At 49.1% G+C, this 15,323-nt stretch overlaps 1 protein-coding gene across 21 annotated transcripts in view; it reads right to left on the bottom strand.

Annotated features, from left to right (window-relative positions):
* Nucleotides 1-15,323, bottom strand: part of FBRSL1 (fibrosin like 1) — a 551,083-nt gene that overhangs the window by 101,937 nt on the left and 433,823 nt on the right. The window lies entirely within an intron of this gene.

Here is a 15,323-nt window from a genome sequence, read left to right as displayed (position 1 = left end):
TGCTACGTTGTGTTAAAGACAACTGAAAATACAAGAACATACTTTCCAAATATTACTCTTCCATGGAAGCAATGTTGCCGCAGTCACGACTAGGGTTATCTGATCCAGCAGTAGGAGAGGAGTTAGTCTCTGCCATGAAAATGGGGGAGAAGCTGAGACTCCTGTACTCGTGTGTGCTCCACACAAGGAAGAAGCCAGACAGCTCCCAAACACAGGTGTGGTCGCACAAGTGGCATTTCACAGCCAGCATGGATATCACCTAACAAACCCCTTCATCTGCATTAGAGGTTCAACTAGATCTCATCGGCTGTGTGTAAAAATGGTTTAAACTGTAGGTTAGCAGAATCAGGTTACAACATGGCTTAGACCTCAACAGCAAACCAAAGAATGTTCCAGCGTGGCTCCTCCTCCCGCTTTGCAATCCAGTTCAACCACCACAAGTCTGGATGGTCCTTCAGGAAAAAATATTAAATACATCTGTAACCCCTGGATAAACTAATGCTCTTTCAGGAGCTTACATGCACCTTACGTATCATGCCAAGTGCGAGAGCAACACAGCTGAGCCCGTGTGATAGGTGTTTGCACACACTAAGTGTCCTCAAAAAGTGAACGTTTCGTACATCACAGATAAAAGAATGCTAAAATCAGTCCTGTTGTATAACTACCAAACCACTCGATCAGGTCACCCACAGCACGGTACTCCTATCACACCAACCCCAGCTGCACTGGAGACAGGTCCTCTGCTAGGTGAGTTTTATCCATACGGTGATCACGGCTAATAAAAAAGCCACCACTGTGGGCCTTGGAGTTAGCACCCCATTGGGCTGAATGGGGCAGACAAGCTATCCACTCCAGTAATAGTATTTCAGTCTCACCGCCAAGAGAACCAGCACAAGAGCAATGGATTAATTTCTTTGTAAAGCTGCTCTTCAGGGCCAAAAGATTAGAAATGTTGTTCACAAGAGAAAAGAGACACTACAGAGAACACCTCCCACCCAGGCACCTGCAAACAACTCTATTTCTGTACCTCCACAAGCTGCCCAGCCCCTGAATACGATGGCTTTCTGGCATCTCTCACGTGTGGCAAATGCATTCCCACACAAACTGCCCTTTCACTTTTGCTCAACCAACAGCTGGTGATGGCTCCTTGAACATACAAAGAGATCCAGATCAGAGTTAAAAGGCTTCACGTTCAGCAACAGTATTTAATGCACAAAGAAGCAAAAATTAAAGTTGCCCCACCGTTCGTGTTGTGTAAATCCCAGATAATAGATCTTCTCCCTAATCCTAATGAGGCCTTCCTATTAAAATCTTTATTAGCTTTCAGCTCTGCAGATTGCCCAAAGGCTCATCAGTTTCCCTATCTCTCAGTACCAAGATCTGCTTTAACTTTTACAAATAGCTCTAAGATATTTCTCAGCTTATCAGCATTGCCAAGCAGCCTGTCTTATCATTACTATTGCAGATAAAATAAATGAGCTCAGGATGATATGAATAATGGCATTTTCTGTAGGTTGGTTTCCCATTACATTTTCAACAGATTGTAGATTTAAACTTCAGCACAAAAGAAAAAAATAAAAAAGAAGCGGAGGGGGAAAGGTGGTGGGTTTTTTTTTTCTTCCCATTTACCTTCCCTGTCTTAAGAGCGTAGGCTACATTTCTAAGCTCACCTGATGCGAGCTAGTAATTAATTTTGAAAGGGAGCAGAAACACCTCAGCTCTGCTTTCTCTGAAGACCAAAAGCACCGTTACTTCTGGGATGTTTTTTCAGCTGCATTTGTTGGAGAGAAGCAAGGAAGAGCTAAATTGCACTCTGCCTAATGAAGCCATCTTCATTAGTTTGCTCCTTTTCCTAGCAGACTAGGAATACCAGTCAGATTGGGAATTGAAATCATGAAAAGCAACAGAACTGCATTTGAATTAAAAGACTAGGCTACAAAGGTCTCCGACGTCTGCTCCGGGCTGATTAGCACGAGGCGCGCGTGGCACCGTTGTGGCACAGAGCGAATTTTACAGCACACGTTGGCGGATAAAGGCAAAGCGTTCGCGGGAGACAAGGAAGCTGAAAGACTAACACGTCTCTCCCTTTTCGTGACAGCGAGCAGGGAGGTCATGTTCTGGCAACCATTTTCTGCCTGGTCCCTGCAGCAATCACTACGGGGTTAAATGCTTTTCTGTTCCCCAAATTCCTAGCCCTGTCACTGTATCAAGGTTATCTATTATTGGCAGTGACAGGTGAAAATTAATCTCCTAATTATTTCTTGCTGCGTAATCTGCACTGAAGAAGTAACATAAAAGGATTACAGTACACCCTCTACGGAAGGCTTTGCTAGAGAGCCAATCATCCAGGGAGATAGAAGGTATGTGGTAAAGAGATATTTATGACGGATTTCCAACCATTTTGAAGGCAGACTATACTATAACTTTATAACCTACAGCTTTGGAGTACGAATCTACTTGCTGGTATCTTAATAGCCTAAACACTTTTTATTGTTGATTATTCCACGGAAAAAACCTCAAGATTTATACCCGTTATGTCCCTGATTCTCCTTTGGTATAGCAGTTACTGCAGAAACAGCATCCACGTACAGATGTTTTTTACCCCCCCCCAGAAACATTATGGCAAACAACGTACCCAGCTTGCTTTAACTCAACATTAAAAATCTTCCACGGCAATTTAACGGTAACATTTTTTCCACAAGAACATAAGCTAGGCAGAGTACTTTCAAAATTAAAAATATTTTTTAAAAAGGTCTCATTTTGTAAGCAAGCTAGAAATATCTTTGGTAACAACATAAACAGCCACCTTGAAATGCTGTCTTCATGTAAACTCTAACTCTTCTCCTACCACCCACCAGCAAGTAAGGTTTATTTTTACAGTATTGAAGAATACACATTTTATTTATCTTTAACCCTTTCGATGCAGCCATATAAGGTACAAATGGATGTCTCAGAGAACCTATTTTTCTATATCCATGTCAACAGCACCATCCTAGTTTCAGTTTGCAAGACAGGTTGCGATTCTTACCATTTAAAGTGACATTAGCTACCCTGAGAGATGCTCCCCTGCTAAACCATGCCTGTGGGATGGTTAGTGTAAAACTGGCAGGGTGATGGGACAGGGCAGCGAGGAAGATTACCACCCAGGCGTCACCATCCGCAATCAAGCCCTTCCAGCAGTATCAGGCACAGGTATTTTCGGTTTCCTTGATGGTGACCCTTTCTACGAGGTGCAGAAACGTCACTAATTCCTTTATGCAAACTTGCAATGCTTAAATCCAGCACCATTTTGCACCTTTGTGGAAAGCCAAGCCCTGCCTCAAACTCTGCAAACCACAGACTGGTCAGCAGCGAGCGGCCATCACTCCGGTTTGCATCTCCAACGACCAGGATCTCTCAGCTGAGTCAACGTTAGGTGAATCAGAACAGAGACCCGACACTAAACCGAGACACAAACTAAAACCGTCAAGAAGACGCTAAAATTGGGACCGTCCTAGGAAACCCAGCCACACCTCAACAAGTGCAATGTGCGGCGGCAGCCACACGGTGGCACACAAAATACTGCGAAATATTATCAATGAAACGCTGAAATCGGGGCCTGGACTTCAAAACAGCCATTGCACCTTTAACTTCCTAAAAATAGTGATAGCTGTGCAAACCTGCCTCGATTACCGGAGCCACCATCAGGGGTCACTGCGCCACCTCGGCTGCTGGAATCTACGTAAAGGCGATTTTCAGAGAAAACCCGCAAAGCTGGAACAGATTTGGAACTCAAGGGACAAAAGCTGGGCAAGCCATTTGAAAAATTACTAGAATCACCAGCACTTCGATTTTAACTGAGCAACTCCAATTAGACAAATTCCCCAGCAGTGACAGAGGTGTTAAGATTGTTCACCTTCTCCCTCTGTTGGTTTTAACACCTCTGAGCCCGTGCGCGGGCAGGCGCTGCCGGCCAGCTCGGTGTTCGGCTCCTGAAGGCTAACTGCCAGCTCCGGACTGCAGGCATGAAAAATGCTGAAGGGCAGGTGTGTGGAAATGAATTATTTTCCTCTTTAAGGCAACTGCTACTAAAAATGCAAGGCTGTATTTAAGTCATTTTTTAACAAGTGCTTTCTTCTCCATCTGAAAGTCAGCTCCAAGGCAATCCTTAGGATATTACAAGGACTCTGAAAACACGTATCTAGCTACCAAGTTTTAATGAATCCACAACATCACGTATACGTATTTCTGTATAATTCATTTTCACCAGCATGAGGATAAGGTCATTCATGTTTACACCATTAAGGCTAGAGATCTTCTCTTCCTTAGGACATAAACAGAAATAATTTAATGAAGCCTAGAACAGAACATAAGCCCTTAATGGTTTACCCTTGGCATTAAATAAGTAAGGAAATTATTCACCAGCATCTCTCATTTTGCAGACATTTTAATCTTACAGTTACCTAATCTCTTACATAGTAGTTATGAGAACAAAAGAAATGTGTATAAAGGAAAAGCACCCACCTACTAACGTATCAGTACTACTTTTAACAAGCCTATTTTTGCTTTGCTTATGGAAATCTGAAGAACAAATTCCTATCCATAGGCATTCTCCCCAAATGCTCCATCACCAGCCTCATTATGCGATACAGAAATTCTCCCAAGGGATATTATGTAATAGCAATCCCTCCTTCCTCTCCCTGAGGAGTATATTTCTCATTACATCTCCTAGTAATTGATCAGTCTAGGAAATAATTTCTGGTAAAACCATATGTTTCTTTACCTAGTTCAGAATTCCCATCTTTATTCAGAAGGATAAAAGACTGCAAGAAACCCTAACATTTCCATTTCTGATGCAGAATGCCAATCTTTGCTCAAACATGCTATTAAGCAAGGAGCAACACATCCTTGTACCTGCCTGATTTCAGATCTTGTAAATTCATAAGTCATTAAAGCCAAGCAGCTTACATTTCCTATTCCGATGATACAAATAACTTTACTTGACTGAATCTTCTGTAATGACTTTAAAAAGATTGCTTCACATTCAAATATACCCAGACTCCACAATCCCTAGCTGTCACGGGTCACTCGACACAAGGATGCTGGGAGCCAAGGGAATAAAAAAAAAAAAAAAAAAAAAAAAGATTTAAGGCAGAAAATGACACACACATCTGTGCTTTCCAAAAGTACGGTACAGCACAGACTGGCTCACTGGAGAATGCAGCCCTTCTCATTGCCACTTTTGTCAACATAGCACTGTTAAACATCTTAACAGCTTTTAGTTTAAAAAGCACCACCAGCACACATTAACATTTGCACTCCTTACTGAAAGTTAACACTTCAAGTCGCTACATCTTGCAAAATCAGAGTAAAATAAATATCAACTACTGCTAAATGTCTGTAATTTATCTCTGGAATTGGAAACATACTCCAATCCTGGTTTTGACTTAAAAATAACAGAGCTACTCGTGACACCGCTATTCGATTTAGCCAGCACAGGCCACAAGGTCCAACAGATGACCGCATGTCCCGATAGAATAACACCAGGATATATTTTGCTCCTTCGTTTGTTTATGAGAACAGACTGCCCCTCTCTGATAAACAAGGCTTAAGGTTTCACTCAGAATAACCCACCTTTCAAATAAAATTTAAAAAATAATAATAATAAAAAAAATCACTCTGTACTAGCGAAATCTTGGTATCCAACTAAATAAAATACTGCCTGCCTTGTTTCACAGCATTAATTACCTCTGGAAAATAAAATCAGGCAGCCCAAGCTAGTGCCTCTTGGCTTTAGCACAGGGCACTTTGAGGGAACTGTTGTCAGCAAAGAAGAAAATGCTTGAAGAGAGCATTAGAAGTCTGCCACTTGTAGGAAGTTAATGTTGTGGGTATAAATCAAGCAGCTCGTCCTTGTAAGTCCGTACGTGGAGAAAATTGGATTTATACATAAACATAAACCTCTGAAGTAAATTCTGATCAGGGACGACCAGAGATTTAACTCTCTGGGAAGAAGAATGGGAACACTATTCTCCTGTAATACCTTAGCAGCCTTTTCCAGTTGAACAAGGCTTTCTTTCAAGAATTGATAACGAAGTAAATAATTCTAGTTTCTATGGCACTGGGGAGACCGGTTAAGGACGATCTCCAGGACCCAAAGCAATCATTCCGAACAGTAACTTACATAACAAGAAATTATCTTTGTTACAAAATTAGGTTAAAAGGACCTCGGATACAGTAACGTTACAAAAAATCAGGACATGTCTTGAGAAGATTAGCTAGCAAGCAGCCTCCTGAGATAAATGCGCAACTTCAAGAAGATTTTTACAAGCCTAAAAAACAGTTTAAATTCCAGAGAGATGTACAAGCCTTTGCCATTTAAAAAGGTCCCTCTTTCCTTCCCTCTGCCCTCGCCTTATTCCTGAGCTCTTTTCCCAACACATCTTTAGTTAACCAGTGACCTGGAAATCTTATTTCGCCTCCCCCCTCGCCTTTCAAATTTGTCACTTTTAAACACACAAGGTTTAATTTCTTAATTGGATTAAATTTTTCTTTCCCGCTAAGCAGAGGGGGCACAGCAGCAGACGCGGGGACAAGAACAACGCCCGGGCAGCCACCCGTGCCCCGTGTTTCGGCGTGGGCCAGCGCAATCTGCCGGGCTCGGGGAGGCGGCCGGGTTATTTCTCCGGGCAAAGGCCACGGGGGGGGGAATAAAATCCATAAAGACCGTTTAAAAATTTGTTACTCTTTGTGAGTGCAGGGGCTCTGGCCTGCACCGAAGGGGTTAACCGCCGGCTACAGATTTTTAAGTTTGTTACCGTTTTTAATAGCCAGCAATTTCAGGCAAACACCGTCCTCATCCGGCAGCCTGCTACAACACCCAGCCTGCCAAGGAAACACCCCGAAAGAGCCGATTCGCGACATTCTGCCGAAGGGGACCCGTGACGCCCCTACGAAGCCGGTCTGCGGATGGCTGCCGGGTCGCGTCGCCACGGTCACCCGTGGGTGGGAGCAGCCCGGGTCCGCCCGGGCTCACCAGCGCAGCCCCCCCCGGCCTGGCTCTCTCCTTGCCCGATGAAGGCAGCGATTCAGTATTTTTTTTCTTTCCCCCCCTCCTGGAAGCGAGGGGCGAGGGGGTGGGAAGAAGGATGCGGTCGCACTGGAGGAATGTGCGAAATGGGGTGAAAAAAAGCAGCTCGGGAGCGCATCGCATCCCCGCAGCTCCTCGCTGCTACATCTCTTTTTAAAATTTTATTTAAACACACCCAGTCTCCCCCCCCCCCCCCCCGAAAAAAACCTTCTCCATAAATCCGTAGGGAGGGCTCCTCGGTTCGCCTGCGGCGATGGGTAACGACCGGTTTCTCCCCCTCCGCGTTCGCCCCGCTGCACCCCAACACCCGCCCGGAGCAAGGGGCACGAACCGCCCCCCGAAAAGCAAACGGGGCTGGGGGGGAGGAGGACCGGCAGCGAGCAAACGGCGCGGCCGGAAAAATCAAACCACCTCGTCGACTGCATCGAAAGAGACACACAGAGGGAAGGAGAGGAAAAAAAAAAAAAAAGAAACACACAAAAAAACCGCACGCACACAACCATCGCACCGGGCGGAAAACACGACGATTTCCTTCTACCCCTCTGACCGCAAAGCCGCCGAACTCCCCGGCTCCCGCGGCCCGGCTGAAAAACACTTCCCTCGTCGAGAAACGGGGCTCGGGGAGGGGAAGAGAAGCCCCCGCAGGGGGTGGGGGGTCCCCGGCCCGGAGGAGGACGCCCGCCCGCCCCGCCGCTACTTACCCCGCGGCGCGCAGACCATGGCGAGCCCCGCCGGCGAGCCGGGCCCCCGCGGGATAATCCACAAGGCGAGGCCGGGCGGCCCCCGCGGGCGCGGAGTGGAGCGGAGCCGCTCGGGGCCCCCCCGCAGCGGCACAACGCGGCGCCCGGCCCGGAGGTGCCCCGGGGGTCCCGCCGGCCCCCGCCGCGGCGCCTCCTCCCGCCGCAGTCCTCCGCCGCTCGCTCCTGTTCCTTTGCTTTGTCGGGAGATGCAGGCAGCGCGTCTCTTTTCCTTTCTTTTTTTCTCCCTTTTTCCCCCTTGTTTGCCTTTTTTTTTTTCCCCCCCTCTCCTCTTCCCCGCCCCCCCCCCCGGCCGAACCCGGGGCTCAAAGTTTGCGGCCCCTCCGCCTCGCCCCGGCGAGCTGCGTCCCCGCCGCCCGGTCAGCCCCGGAGCCGCCGCGCAGACGGCGCTACGGGTCCATCACCCTCGGGGCCGCGGCGGGGCGAAAAGCACGCGAGGGGGCGAAAAGCCCACAGACACACCAAAAAAAAAAAGAAAAAAAAAAAAAGGGCAAAAAAAAACCCCAGCCAGAAAAAGCGACCGGCTCCGGCCGGCATCCGACGAGGGAGAGACGGGGGGAACGATCAGCCCCGCAGGCAGCCCCAGCCCGGCCCCATCTAGGGGCTTCCCCCGGCGGCGGATTTCTTTCTTTCTTTCTTTTTGTGATTCACGCCTCGGTAGCCATTATTCCCAAACATGGACGAGGAGAACCGCGCCGAAGCCCGCTCCGCTCCGCGGCGGCGGTGCCGCTCCTCGGGCGCTCCGCGGCGCGACTGCTCCGCGCGGCCGCGGCGAGCGCCTCCCGCCCCGCGCCCGCCCGCCGCCAGGCGAGACCAATCCAGCCTCGAGACGCGGATCCCCGCCGCCCCGCGCGGCTCGGCTCGGCGCCGCTCGCGCGCGCCCGCCTGTCCCGCCCCGCCCCGCCCCGCCGCGGGGCACGCGCGGGACCCGCCGTCGGGGCAGCGGGCGCGGGGAGCGCGCTCCCCGGGCCCGCGCGTGCAGGCGGTCCCGGCGCGGGGGCGGGGGGTGCGCGGGCGCGCGCGCGCGTGCGTGCGTGTGTGTGTGAGCCTGAGTGCCCGGTCCGTGCGTGCACTGCCTGTGTGCCCGTGTCTGGGGGTGCACAGCGTGCACGAGCTGTGCATACACGGCCCAAATCCACGTGCCCGGGGTGCGTTTGTGCGTGGCCTGTGTGTCCACGGTGCGTGCGGGTGTGCACGAGCCGCGTGTGCAACTGTGTGTGCGCGGTCTCTGTGTGCACGGTGGTTGTGCGCAGCCTGCGTGCGTGGTCTAGGTGCACGGTCTGTGCACGTGCACACAGTCTGTGTGGTGCGTGTGCGCGCGGCCTGCAGCGTTGGGCAGTCTGTGCACGGTCTGTGTCTGTGTGAACGCTCAGTGTGTGCGTGGCTTGGGCGTGCACAGTGCGTCTGTGTGCCCGTGGTCTGTGCGTGCATGGCATCTACACGTGTGCACAGGCTGGACTGATGTCTGTGGCCTGGCTGTACGCACGTGGTACGTGCAGCTTGTGTGTGTGTGTGTGTGTGTGTATGTGGCCCGTGTGTGTGCATGCGCACAGCGGTATCTGGGTGTTCACAGTGGTGGTGTGTGCACAGCGGGTGTGTGTGTGGTCTGCGTGTGCACCATCTGTGTGCACAGAGTGTGTCTGTGCACGCACACGGCCGGAGAGCGCACGGAGCATGTGTTAATGCTCTCTGCACGCACGAGTGTGCGCGCGCGTGCACGCATGGTGTGCATGTGTGCGTGTGTGCGCACGCGTCCTTCCCCACCCCGCTCCTTTGATGGGCTCAGGTCGGACTCCTCGCCCTCTGTTTCCCGCGTCAGCTGCAGCCTCCTGTGCCCGGGGTGCCTTCAGGCCCCCAGGGGATTTGGATCCGAGCGGAGCGAGAAGAGAAAAGCAAAGGAAATGTTTAATCGCGATTAACCTTCACATTGCAAAACAGTTGTTAGTAGGTGTATTTAAAATATAATTACTATTGCCGTGATTCATAGGTGCTTTAATAAATGGTTAATCAACGGCCACAGGGGCCGAGGATCCACGCTGCCTGACACGCCTGGCTAGCGCCGGCCGCAGCAAACGTGATTCGCAGGGACGGGGTGAGCCCCTGCCCTCCCCCTCGCCGGCGCAGCCCTCGCGCGTGGCCCCCTCCCCAGCCCGCAGCCCCCCGCGCTCGCCGTGCACCCGAAACGCCCCGCTCTGCGCCGCCTGCCCTGCAGCGTTCGGGGTGTCCGCACGCGGGCCCGGCGCTGCGCCTGCCTCTCGGGTAGGGGGACAGAACCGCCTGAGCGCGGTTTTCAGCTGGCCTTGAGAAATTATCTGAAATCTTCAGGGAGAAAGGCAGTAAACATCTGTATATTATTAAATCCATTAGATGTGTTCATTATTTTATATTGATTGGTATATCACTACACAAAGTTAATATATTATGATTATTAGTATATTGTTAAATCATTAAATACGACAGCAGACGCAATAAATAATTTCCAGGGGATCTCTGCTGACATTTAGGAATTGATGGGTTTGCTTTTCCTTTTGCATCCTGGCTGACTGCAGGACTGCAGCGACGCTCCGGCTGCTCTGACTGATCTCCCTCCCCTGCCTTCCTCTGCAAGTAAAGGCAGCTGAGCGAGCCTGCTCTGCCATGCCCAAGTTTGCACTTTAAAAGATGAAGCTGAATTAACAGAAGCCCCAAAGAAACCTGTCGGACAAGGATATTCAAACCACTTGCGTGAAAACAGAGAGCCACAAGCAGGATTTACACCGGAGGCCGTATCTCCGTGTTGCTCGGGGAGAAGAACACCCTCTTGCAACACCAACAGGATTTTCGTGTGAAAATGCAAGGATGGAGCCAGCAGCACTGCCACCTGCGTCCTGCAGGTAGCCGTCCCGGCCAGCTCTCCTCACTGTGGAGCGGAGCAGCAAGAGCATCCCCAAACCCTCAGCCCAGACTCCAGGTCACCGGGGTTCGTGGATTTATGGCACAGCTCCTCATGAAACAGCAGATGTTGGAGAGCGCGCACATCTGTATCTGTACAGCAGGGGAGCTGGATGCCAATCAGGGTTAATTCGGGATAAATTTACAAGAGCGCACAGCATGACCCAAGGTACCTCTTTATTGGCCTACTACAGGCCTGCTAAATACATTGGCCGACTACTACACATTAAAGCCACATGAGCTTATATGTTCAAAATGAATTTTACAGGAAGACACAGGGATAGAAAAAGGAGGAGAGCCTGTGTCACAAATGACATCCAGATGTGAAAACACTGTAAATACAAACATCAAAAGGCTCACCCCTCCACATTCTGCAAAGACAACATTGGAGAAAGGACTCGCTGCATTTAAACAAATATTCTCGGCAAGGAAGCCAAGGAGCCTGCTGTCCCCGGTGCACAGCAAACCCCCACGGATCCGAGGGGGAATCAGCCATTTGTCAAGGCAAATATGCAGCAAATATTATGCCATCCTCCAGACGGTCCAACCTTGGATCGGGGGCAATGAAACGGCATGGAAGGGGAAGTGTTTTCCTAAGGAGACCAGAAGTTTAAATCTAATAACTCAAATCTGAAAACTGCACTCCAGAAAGCATGTGATTATTTAGATAAAGTCTCCAGAGCTACGACATAGTTCTTACTAGAATCAATATCATTCAGGGACGGCTCTTAAGCCTTGCCAGTTGCATGAAATAACTAAATAAATAGGTGCCTTTTAAAGCCTTGGTATTTTCCGCAGTGAAGATACAACTGGAGTGATAGCCTAGAAAATCTGCGATACCTGGTAAACCACTCAGCAACTTTGTTTTAGGAAGAGGCGAATAAAAGGCCATTCCCCCGGAAGGGCTCTGAAGAGCTTGAAATCTCCACTCACATGGACCTCCAGAGGAGAATGAACCAGCAGCGAGTCACCGCGAGTGAAGGATGAGTGTTCCTGGAGCCATGGACTCATCCCATCCGTCACCTGTCACCCTCTCCCTTTCCCTTCTTGCCTACCTCCGACTGCAGCAGGACACAACGGGGGACAGAGCTGGCTTGAAGCGGGACAGGAGAAGCCTAAAATAGTATCAATGGCAGCGGAAACCACTTAACACCCTTCCAGAAAGGCGGGGGATTGATGGGCAAGTGGTGCACGCAGGGTGCAATCTCAGATGTTTATTTGGTGTTCTCGGTTCAGCCCTCCAATGTGCAAACCAAGATGACAACATCGGGTGTTACTTGCTTGACCCATCCTCTTGGAGCAGCGTGGCCAGGCCTCAGGCCGGTGCTGGGGTGCGTTCTTGTTTTCTCATCTTTTCAAGACGCTATCTAACCACCAACACCTTACACACAGCGTGAGCTCTGTATCGAGCTTGCGCTAATCTCTTGAAGGTGCTGGGATGCCAGGGCGTGGGGACAGCGTGAGTGCTTGCAGAGAGATGAGATGAGATGAGATGAGATGGGATGGGATGAGATGAGATGAGATGGGATGAGATGAGATGAGATGAGGTGAGATGAGATGAGATAGGCTGTGGCTATTGCTTGCGCTCAGGTCTGACTCAAGGCTGCAGGATCACAGCCATCCGCTCGACCAGTGGTATCTGTCCCAAGCAGAGAGCCCTCCCCTGAGACTGGACTCCCTCAGACTAGGCTGGTGCTTGAAGAGAGCACGGAGGACTCTCCTCACACCCCGAGCCAGACCACGCTGCTTCTTTTGGAGCTAAAAGCTTCAAGCAGTTTGAGACTGGCAGTGCTGACAACAGAAGGAGAAAGCACTTAACCATAGTGTTGCATAAAGATGTCACGAGGAAATCAGGATTTTACAGGAGAGAGAGTAGAAAAACACTCAGGAAGAGCTTGGATAAACTCAGGGCTAGATTCAATAAGAGACGCCAGGCGCCTCCTGCACTGCGTGCCCCCACCTGGGCTTCTGCTGGGAGGCAGCCGGAGAGAAGGTTTATTGAATCTTTTATTGAATCTGTCTCTAGGCTGGTAGCTGTGCTAGGTACCCTCACCAGGGCCTAAAAATAGAAATGAAGTGACACAGGAATTCGCAGTGAAACTGTTAAAATATGCTCTGATTTGCTTCAAAAGAACGCGTGCGCTGGGAGAGGGAGCGTGGCAGGGGACAGCGCGGCGCGCCAGGCTGCCTGCCGGGCACCTGAAGCTGCCGGCGATGCTGCCGAGAGCCCCGGCGGGCCCCGGCTGCCGACGGCGCGGGAGCTCAACTGCAGCTCTCCGTCCCTGTGTTTGCTGGTGACGCACAGCTCCGCTCCTGGGCCTAACAACATACGCGCTGCAAAACTATTTAGCCATTGGAGTATCACATTACATGCAAAATCTATAGCCGCTCAAGAGCTTAATTTTGACATACAATTTTCACTTGCTGAACAGAAAAGGGAGGGGAAGCCTGAAACTGTCTAAACAAAAGAATGTTTTTTTCCACTGCACTTTCAAATGTTCATAAACCGAACAGAATACAGTTAGAGACGGCCCTTCGCCTCGGGGCATCCAAGGCTATGGCTCCAATTAAAGAGAACAAGGATACAGGAGGTGGTACCTCCAGTCTGATTGCTCTGCCTGGGGCAGCTAAGCCTCATGAATAAACACTGTTGACTCTAACTCTCAACAAAACAATTACACATTTGTTTTTAGAATACATTTTCTTAGCCTTTCCACTTGCAATTTTTGCTACTATAAACTAGCCAGGACAAGAATAAATACCTTTGTGATTCTCTAAACATCCTTGTAATTGCAGTACTTCACTCATGAATGTGTATTTCAACAGAAGAAAAGATCCCAAGCGATATGAAGAAATGTTTCTTTGAAGTAACCTTTCAGAATTAGATGCAAAATATTTACAGCTAATTATTAGAACTCCTGTACACACTGCCAGCTACAGGAGTGAAAACCTTACGCACAAATCCAGTTATCTTTGAAGAATGCAAACAACAACAAGACGGACGAGACTTGCATTTAGGACTCCTGCCAAGAGTGGTCACCAGCGTGGTGCAGCTCCCCGGAGCCCCCCATCTCCCCACGGAGCTGTCAGCCCTCCCGGACCTCCCTACGGGCAAACCCCACTGCAATCAGCCTGCAAACGGGACCCCAAAGGGATGCTGCTGAGAGATGAGGGGGTGCTTCTACGTGTCAGAAGTGCCTGCTCAACTGTCTCCTGGTTGCAAATGAAAGGAGTGGCAGAATTTCCATTGTTGGGAAAAGTCTGAATGGAACAGGCAGTGGATGAATCCCAGCGAAAGTGGGTGCGTAGCTTCCTCCCACCCGAAGCACCCCGCTGTTACAGCAGCTGGGACAAAACCTGAAGCTTTTATGAAGACAGAAGAAGATAGCTCCGGCTGGCTCTTACAGGCTCAGGTTTCTCTTAAAGATGGGTGCAGAAGTAAAGCAGGACCCTGGTTTCCTTCTGAGGACAGCGGTGGAAGGAGAAGAATGATTTACTCAACTTTCTAAGGATTTTTCCCAGAAAACTAACCTATTGCTGCAAAGCTGAACAGCCAACAACCAACCATTACAAAACACCAAGCCTTACGGCAGTTTCTCTACTTAGCACAAAAGATTTTGGCGAATAAATACACTTTTTTTTTTGTCTTAGGTATGCTTCCTAACTGGATTACTATCCTCCTTTTCACTGTTAGCATGAGGTTCAGAAAATACAGAACGGGAGAGTAACGGAAAGCCTCTTTCCGTGGACAGGCGACACTTGGGCTGTGGGTTTGGGAGCGACCAAGCAATACGTTAAGGATACATGCTCCACATTCAAAGTCAGAAGACAAGCGATATTGCCTGCTCCTATATGTTATTTATATATTGTGTTAAGCAACAACGTGCAAATGAGCTGGAGTACAAAATATCAGACACGGCAAGATGTTACAGAGCAGTACTACACAGCACAACAAAGATAAGTGACTCTCCGTATGGGGCCCTGCATCCTAGGAGTGTTTATACTTGATTGTATAATTGGGACCGCAGCCAGCTCATCCTAAAATATACAGCATGAGCATGGTTAGGCATTGCATCTGTAACATACACAACTTTAGATGTCAAAGCATCTTTGTTTGAAGTCAACAGCAATAAAAACTGCATTTGTACGAGAGCTCGGCATGTGGGAATACATATTGCTAAACCAGGATGTTAACACATGGCCCTCCTCAGTCTGCTGCTGCCAAAAGTATGCCTTTCAAAATCGGAATGAGCATGCCAATAATCTGTAGGATATTTTAAAACTTGGAGAAATCTACAGCAATCATCCAGTATTGGAGAAACTCTTTTTGGGCAAATTTACCTTTGTTAGAAATTGGCACAACTCCTTCTACTTTGAAAGACTTGGATCCTTTGCATATATGGATGCATTACGTATAAAAGAAATCCACATAAGGATTTTTTCTGTCATGTTTCATTTTGCAGAACCTTTACTTAGTCACTTAGTGACTAATTATTCCGTTGTATTAGCAAAACTTCCAAATGCACAGAAACTTTCAAAGGCACAGAAACCTATCTTTCTGAGGT

Source organism: Balearica regulorum, chromosome 17, assembly GCF_011004875.1.
Source record: "Balearica regulorum gibbericeps isolate bBalReg1 chromosome 17, bBalReg1.pri, whole genome shotgun sequence".
Lineage (NCBI taxonomy): Eukaryota > Metazoa > Chordata > Aves > Gruiformes > Gruidae > Balearica > Balearica regulorum.
Note: the sequence above shows the minus strand (reverse complement) of the source record. Positions and strands in the feature narration are given on the sequence as shown.